Raw genomic sequence first — 9315 nt, 5'->3', positions numbered from 1 at the left:
CTAGTATGTGGCTACACGCACTGGGCCCTTTCAGCAGGAAAAGCTAAACTCATATCACCCGTGGGTGGTTTAGGAAGGCCAAGCTACACAGCCCAGGTAAAGATTTTCAATGCATGCTAAACACGGTTCCCTTTCCCGGCACTTATATATGTATGGTTGTATGCATTATGAATGGTTTTACTTAGTTTTATAATTGGCATCATTTTATTCTTATCCTGAGATTCATATTAGCGGTCACTCGCTAACCCCATCTATTGGCGGTTGTATACCCACGCTATGTAGGAACCGACCATTCTTCTTTTCTTGTTTAGCATGCGAATTTGGTATCAGTATTTGGACTAAAATGGTAAGCTTCCATCCTTTCAGCAGACATCATTTCATGTTATGGATTTCTTTAGACATTTTTCTTTTATTTTTGTATATTAGTTTTGGCCATGGTTGGGGGTATGTCCCAACTGGATTTGTTAACTCTTTTGGATAAAGGATTTATGGTACTTCTGGGGGTTGGTATAGGCGGGATCGGTATTGGTGTCATCCTTGGTATTGGAATAGATTGGTGGGCTGACACTACATCACAGGATTTCTCATTGTTCAATCATATTACATTTTGGGATTAATTATATTAAATTTTGTCTAATTTATTTGGTTATGGCCTGGTATATGGCTTATGGTTTGGTTTAGTTTGGTTGGATGGTTGGTGTGATACGGTTGGACTCAATTAGGCCGGTCATGATTGTAACCCTATCCCAATCTTGATAAGAATATTTATGCTATCTTGTTATATGTTCAAAATTCAGCCCATCAAAGGTTGGATAAAGGTTGATGGGTTAGGTAATAGGGGGCGATCCACGATTCTGGTTGGGCTTAGGATGCCCATTACGACAAGGCTCGGGGTCAAGTGTCAAGTTAGAGTCAGAGCCTAGGTCCATGGTCACTTGGGAGTCCACAAAGTCGTGTCGAGTAGAGTCTCTTTTAGGGGTGTGAAGCACGCCACACTCATAAGAGAGAGGCTAGAAATCATTTAGGAATGTTTCACTTTCTTGGTATTCTATCTTCAATCTTGAGTTTTCAATCCTGGAATCCTATCTAATCCTTGTTTGTCAGATCATGCCTCCTAGATTTGGAACATAAGAAAATTCTTCCGTCGCATATAGGGATAATGCTGAACGGGTACGTCCTACGTCTGGAGTACATCTTTGATCTCATGGTCCTATTCCTGATGCTACTGGAGTTTTTCCTATTCTGGCTAGTTCTCCTCATGTCCCTCTAGGCAACGTGATGAATGTGGAATTTCGTCAGTCTATTCATCTTATTGCCCAACTGGTTGCTACTCAGGCTGGGGTGCAGCTGGTGGTTTATCTGCTGAGGCCACAAGGGTTGGTCAATTTATGAAGATGGATCCTTTAACTTTTACTGGAGTAAAGGTGGAGGAGGATCCATAAGTCTTCTTGGATAAGATGGAAAAAATCTTTCAAGTGATTCAGGCTACTAATATAGAGGGGGTTAACTTTATAGCTTATTAGCTCAAAGATATTTCTTATCAGTGGTATGGGGAGTGAGGACAGGAATAGAGGTGATATGGAAGAGGAAGGGTTGTGGGAGGTTTTTTCTAATGCCTTCTTGGATTGGTTCTTTCCTCAAGAGTTAAGGAAATCTAAGATGAAGGAGTTTGTAAACCTCAAGCAGGGAAGAATATCCGTAAAGGAATATGTTTTGAAGTTCCATCAGCTATCAAGGTATGCTCCTGACTTAGCGGCTAATATAAGGTCAAGAATGAGGAAGTTCTCTTCTGGGTTGAATAGAGATTTGATACTAGAGAGAAAACTGCTTTGTTAATTAAGGATATGCTATTTATCGGTTGACTATACATATACAACAAGTTAAGGATGAGAAGAAGAGACAATCGGAGTTTGGGGATAAGCAGGGAAAGAGAAGCAGGTTTTTTAAATAGGAAGGTACTCAATTTTAGGGTGGTAGAGATGGTGGCAAGTGGTAGAAAAAAAAGTAGGAGAGGCTTCTTTTCTTCTAGTGCTCCTTATCAGTCGGGAGACAGGCGTCATCAAGGTAGTGATAATCCTCGGGCATAGGTTGTCTAATCTCAGGAGAGCAGAGGTCAGTTAGTTTCTTCGTGTCCTCCTTGTCAATTTTATGGTTGTTCTCATTGAGGTTATTTCAAGAAAGAAAGGGATACATGCTTCAAGCGTGGCCAGGTAAGCCATCGACTCAGGGATTGTTCGATTAATAAAGTTGCTACAGGGGCGAATAAGATTCCTATGGCTTCATCTAATGCTCCTACATCTAGTAGTGAGGCATCTTCTTCTATTATTGCTCTTGGTTCTAGTGTTGGTTGAAACAGGTTGTATGCTTTAGCATCTCGACAGGAATCTGAGACATCACCTGATGTTGTTACTGGTACATTACAGCTTTTCTCTCGTGACCTATACTATTTACTTGATACGGGGCCCATTCTTTCATATGTGACTTCATATGTGACTGTGGCTATTGGTTTTGAACCAAAAGCTATTCTGGATTCTTTGTATGATTCTACCCTGATAAGTGACTCCATTATTACTAAGAGAGTCTATCGGGGGCGTGTGGTATCTGTTGGTAGCAAGTAAACCTTCGCGGATTTGTTTGAGTTGGATAAGGTCAATTTTGATGTAATTCTGGTATGGATTAGTTGTATTCTTCTTATGCATCTTTAGATTGTCAGAATCGTAAGGTTATCTGTAAGTTCCCTGGTGAACCGGTTATAGGATGGGAAGGTAGTTCCCTAGCTCCTAAGGGGAAGTTTATTTCTTATCTTAGAGTTTGGAGATTAATCTCCAAGGATTGTCTTTATCATTTGGTCCGGGTTAAAGATTTTAATTCGAAAGGTCCTTCTTTGTCTTCGGTTCCTGTGGTTAATGAGTTTCTAGAGGTCTTTCTGAATGATTTTCCTAGAGTTTCTCCGGATAAGGAAAAAGAGTTTGGTATTGACTTACTTCTAGGCACTTGTCCAATTTCTATTCCTCCATGTATAATGTCTCCGGCTGAGTTAAGGGAACTCAAGGAGCAACTTAAGGATCTTCTAAAAAAGGGGTTTATTCATCCTAGTGTTTCTTTATGGGGTGCACCGGTGTTGTTTGTGGGCGAGAAGGATGGTTTCCTTCGGATGTGCATTGACTACAGGTAGTTGAACAAGGTGACAGTTAAGAACAAGTATCCTCTTCCCCAGATAGATGACTTGTTTGACCAGTTGCAAGTTTCCAAGTTCTTCTCTAAGATAGATCTTTGTTCTGGGTACCTTCAGCTTAAGATTAGGGAGGTAGATATCCCTAAGAAGGCTTTTCATACTCAGCATAGGCATTTTAAGTTCTTGGTGATGTCATTTGGATTGACTAATGCTCGGGCAGCATTTATGAACTTGATGAATAGAGTGTTCAAGTAGTATTTAGATCTCTTCGCCATTGTGTTTATTGATGACATTCTGGTTTATTTGAAGAGTGAGGTGGATCATAGTAATCACCTCTGTGTGGTGTTACAAACCTCAAAGAAACATAGTTGTATGTCAAGTTCTCAAAGTATGAGTTTTGGTTGAACATTGTGACTTTCTTGGGTCATATAATTTCCACTGAAGGGATCATGGTGGATTCGTAAAAGGTTGCTATGGTGAAGAGGTGGCCTAGGCCCATGACTCTATTTGATATTCTGAGCTTCTTGGGTTTAGCGGGGAATTATGTTGGTTTATGGAAAGCTATTCTTTGATAGCTGCTCCTTTGATGAAGTTGACTCTAAAGAAGGTTAAGTTTTCTTGGTCGGATGCTTGTGAAGGGAGTTTTGAGAAGTTGAAGGATAAGTTGACTTCAGCTTTAATCCTGACTTTGCTGGAAGGCAATGATGGATTTGTGTTTTATTGTGATGCATCTCGGGTAGGGCTTGGTTGTGTTTTGATGCAGAATGGGAAGGTACATGAGAAGAATTATCCTACTCATGATTTGGAGTTGTTGGTGGCTAGGTTTACTTTAAAAATATGTCGGCATTATCTGTATGGTGTTCACGTGGATATCTTTTCTAATCATAAGAGTCTTCAGTATGTGTTCACTCAGAAAGAGCTAAATCTCAAGCAAAAGATATGGCTAGAGTTTTTCAAGGATTATGATATGAGTCTTCACTACCACCCAGGTAAGGCTAATGTGGTTGCTGATGCTTTTAGCAGGTTATCCATAGGTAGTCTAGATCATGTAGAGAAAGGAAAGCGAGAATTGGTGAAGGATATTCACCGCTTGTCTAATCTTGGGATTCATCTCGTAGACTCTAAGGATGGTCGTGTGATGGAGCAAGAAGTGGTTCAATCGTATTTTGGTCCAGAGATTAAGTAGAATCAAGCGTTGGATCCTGTCTTGATGAAAATCAAGAGTGATATTGATGGGCGAAAGTTGGTGGTGTTTGATATTAGTCGTGATGGTACTTTACGATACCAAGGAAGGTTGTGTGTTCCTGTTATCGACGGGTAACGACAAAGGGTTTTGGCTGAGGATCATGAGTCGCGTTATATTGTTCATCCCCGCTCGACAAAGATATATCATGATCTCAAGGAGGTCTATAGGTGGAATGGTTTTAAGAGGGATATGGTTTATTTTGTGGCCAAGTGTATGGTGTGCCAACAGGTTAAAGTTGAGCACATGAGGCCTGATGGGTTGTATCAAGAAGTAGAGTTGCCCAAATAAAAGTGGGAGATGATCAATATGGATTTGTTACCGGTCTTCCTCGGTCTTAGAACTAATTTGATTTGATTTGGGTCATAGTGGATAGGATAACTAAGTCTGCGCACTTTTTGCCAGTGCGAACTACCTTCTCGGTGGAGGATTATGCAAAGTTATATCTTCAGGAGACTGTAAAGCTGCATGGGGTACCTGTCTCGATTATTTCTAATTATGGTACACAGTTTACGTCTTATTTTTGGTGGTCTTTCCAGAAATGGTTTGGGACTAAGGTTAGTCTGAGTACTGCTTTTCATCCGCAATCGGATGGGTAAGTGGAGAGAACTATTCAGACATTGGAGGATATGCTTCGGGCCTGTATGATTGATTATGGTGGCAATTGGGTTGAGCATCTACCTTTGGTTGAGTTTGCTTATAACAATAGCTACCATTCTTGTATTGGTATGGCTCTTTTTGAGGCGTTGTATGGTAGTAGGTGTATATCTCCTACTAGTTAGTTTAAGCTTGGAAAGGCGGACATGTTTGGCCCGAATTTGGTTTATCAAGTGATGGAGATGGTGAAGGTGATTCGAGATAGGCTTAAAGTTGTCCAAAGTTGCCAAAAGTCCTATGCGGATGTTAGGCATATAGATTTGGAGTTTGAGGTCAGGGATAGGGTGTTCCTCAAGATGTCTCCCATAAAGGGAGTGGTGCGGTTTGGCAAGAAGGGGAAACTCAGTCCTTGGTTTGTTAGTCCTTATGTGATTTTGCGGAGAGTTGGCAATGTTGCTTATGAGTCGAAGTTTTCATCTAACTTGAGTTTGGTTCATTCGGTTTTTCATGTTTCTATGTTGAAGAAGTTCGTTGGTGATCCTTCTTTGGTTGTTCCTTTGGAAGGATTGGGTATTTCAGATTCTATGTCTTATGAAGAGGTGTCGGTTGAGATATAAGATAGGCAAGTTCATCTATTACGGATCAAGGATGTGGCTTCGGTTAAGGTTCTATAGCGGAACTATAAGATAGAAGAAGTTACTTGGGAATCAGAAGAGGACATAAAGTCCAAATATCCGCATTTATTTTCTGCTCTTGGAATCCGCTAGTAGCACTGGAAGTGGCACCCTACGGATTTGGGTGACCGGACTGAGCTGAAGAGCGATTCTATTAACCCTGAGGACTTGGTTGTGGACAGTCTCTAACTCTATGGCCTGGCTTGCCACAACCAAAACAAATGCCACTACCTGCTCTACACACACCCTATGGTGCTTACCGCAAGTCTGGAAAAGAGGATAGGTGCAGGCACTGCTAACACTGCCCTGGGTCTTAGAGCTAGCGCTCTATATTTTCTACCCTCTCTGAACTTAGGAACTGGAGCACTGGCTATAGAGGGAGCTAAAACTGATGACTTAGGACAAAACTGGGAAAGGTTTCCTCCTTCTGACTTAGGCTGAGCAAAGTTGAAACTACCTGTCTTCGCTCTCTTATTTTGTTTTTCCCTCTGCTTAATTTTCTGCTCCTTTATCTGCTGAGCATGAGTTATAATCCTAGCTAAGGTCATGTCACTGTTCAGCATGGCGGATCTTCACTCATTAACCACGCTGTCGTTCACCCCTGAAGTGAACTTACTCATCTTGGATCTACTGTCTGCAACCATATGAGGGGCATACCTGGCTAATTGAGTAAACTTAAAAGAATACTTTTTCACTATCATGTTGCCCTGCCTGAGGTTGATGAACTCTAGCACCTTGGCTTCTGTAAGCTCTTGGGGAAAGAATTTGTCTATGAGTGTAGTGACAAAATCCTCCCACTCTATAAGACCTGCATCATCTGATCTTTCGGACTTCCACTGTTTGAACCAAGCATGAGCCACATCCTGCAACTGGCATGCAGCTAGCTCAACACTCTCAATAGTAGTTACCCCCATGGCGTCTGTCACTTTCTAAACTTGATCTAAGAATTCCTGAGGGTCTTCATCTACCTTAGACCCGAGGAAGGTTGGAGGATTCATTTGGGTGAAGTATCGAATCCTCGCTGCAGTTGAGTTATCCACGGGGTTGGTCGGAACAACTGTTGGCCATTTATTATGAGGAGCGACTGATTGAGAAAGAGTGGTAAATGGGGTCCTGAACTCCGTATGAGAAACATGTTCGCCCAAAGGTTCTTCGGGCTGAGGGGCTGACTAATTTCTTCTTTTCGGAGGCATATTCTGTAGAAGAAAGGGAGAAACGGGTTAGACTGAGAGATTGACTTGTGATTATGCTCACAGGCACGACATAAATACTGAAAGAAGGGATACTGTTCTTAAACATCTCATAGCCTCTTGCACATAAATGTGGCGCGCAATACACCCATGTACAAGACTCTACTATATGCGACTTTCAGACTTCCTAGGACTCTATTGAACCTTAAGCTCTGATACCAAATTTATAACGACCCGATTTGCTGAACCAAAATGCTAAATGATGGTCATGACCCCGAAGGACCACAGCTAACCCATGACTGATATTTGTACTTGTATACTGCATAAGATAACATAATAATGTGGAAACATGCACTGAAAGGCCATAAGGTTTGATCATGAACATAACTGAATAACGTAACCTCTGTGTGGGGTAATAGAATACCCAAAACAAAACTGAAGTTTAAAACATGATAGTCTGTATCTAGTTTGTATCTAGTCTAAAAGCCTCTACTGTCTGAAGAATCTGAATAAGGAGTTGATGGGACATGTCCCCAACTAACTCCAACTAATAAGCTAATCAATGAGATACTAGAAAATCATTATGTTATCGAAGGATGAGGACTTACTTCTACTCTGACTGCTGAATCTGGAATCTACTGTTGATCTGGAACTCGTGTCTCTGAACCTATGGTGTAACATAAAAACAAAGCACCATAGCGAGAATGCGTCAATACATAGGTACCGAGTATACATATGAGGTAGGCTATATGCAATGGTTCACATGCATGAATAATGTTAACTGACTGTCTAACATGAACGTGAGAATACATGCCCAAATACATAACTGTAACTGACAACATGATTTCATGATTTCTGAGTCTGTATATTAATAACGTGACATGCTAGTAACTGATATGACTAATAATATGAAGGACTATATCTGAATAATGCTGATAACATGGGTGACTGTATCTGAGTATAACTGATAACATGGGTGACTGTAGCTAACAATCCTAAATCTGATGGAACTATCTGAGTTCCGTACTGTATCTGACAGTCCTGAAATCTGAAGAACTATCTGAGTTCTATTACTGAGACTGATAGACTGTATCTGATAGTCCTGATTCTATAACATGAAACTGTGGGAAGTAGTATCTAACCGACATGCCTTAAATGTGCTATAATAGCTGAGCTGGGGTCCAATCTATACCCTGATTGGAAGGGTGTCAATACCGCGCCACTAGTAAGGATAACATGTGAGTAACCTTCATATAACAGGTAAATTTAGCGAGAACAGTGGGAACGCTCACATAATAGGTTAAGCCACCTCATATACCCTCATATAGCAGGCTACGATGTCTCAACCTATACTGGCTACATAGTTCTGGAACGCAAGGATTGCTTTTAGGAATCACACCCTCGTATAACAGGTGAGTTCCCATCTTTGGGTTCACTCGGTGCTAATTTCTACTCCCATCTGAATGGATACTAAACATGATTTTCTGAACTGAACTGAGTATGGACTGAGTTACTGGATTTCTGTGGCTGACGGAATACTATTGATAACTGACAACTGACTGAGTCATGAGATCATGGAGATTTTTCCTGAGTCATAAGACTATCTGAAGTCTAAGAGTTTATAGATTTACTGAGAGTATCATGAAAAAACATGACATGGCTCTAGGCACACAACTAATATTTCAGGTACAAGTACCCCCAGGACTCGATAGAGGGAAACTGACATAGCATGATTTACTTGAAGACTTGACTAACATCATAATATATACTACATTCATAGGAGCCTTTCATCAAACATGTAATAGGTATAAACTTGTACGTACATGGGGATTTCATGATATCATGCTAGTTAGACAATTTTCCTTCATCTAGGCATTTAATCAAACATATTGTAGGCATAGTACATGTAATGCACATCATACAACAATTAAACATCATGTTTCAATTCCAATTCCATCATACAAGGTTTTAGTCATGAGATTTCATAAATCTTTATTTATACTAATCAACCCACATGAAATTTATCATCAAATCATGGAATAGAAATCAATTCCTCATTTATCAACATGAAAGAGAACATACAAAGCATAAAAACATGAAGAAAATCCATAACTTGTAGTTAAAAAGGATTCTTGGACTTCATGGACAAAAGGAGTCCATGAATGAACACTATGCATACCTTAGATCATGATTTCGTGAAGATTGATGGTGAAACCTTCTTGAAATTGGACCTTCTATGAAAACCCTAACTTGAGTTCTTGAGATTATTTGAGAAAAACATCAATATTTTAGATGAATAAGGATTAAATCCCATGTTTGGAAGCTTATATAGGGGGGACAAATTGACCTTTTTAATCCTGGAAATGTAATTAAATTTTTAGTAAAATTTCCTGAATTGGGCCCTTGGAGCGACACGGCGTTATCGCGCCGTGTCAC

This window comes from Capsicum annuum, chromosome 5, assembly GCF_002878395.1.
Source record: "Capsicum annuum cultivar UCD-10X-F1 chromosome 5, UCD10Xv1.1, whole genome shotgun sequence".
Lineage (NCBI taxonomy): Eukaryota > Viridiplantae > Streptophyta > Magnoliopsida > Solanales > Solanaceae > Capsicum > Capsicum annuum.
The sequence above is the reverse complement of the archived record's forward strand: the minus strand, read 5'-3'. Positions refer to the sequence as shown.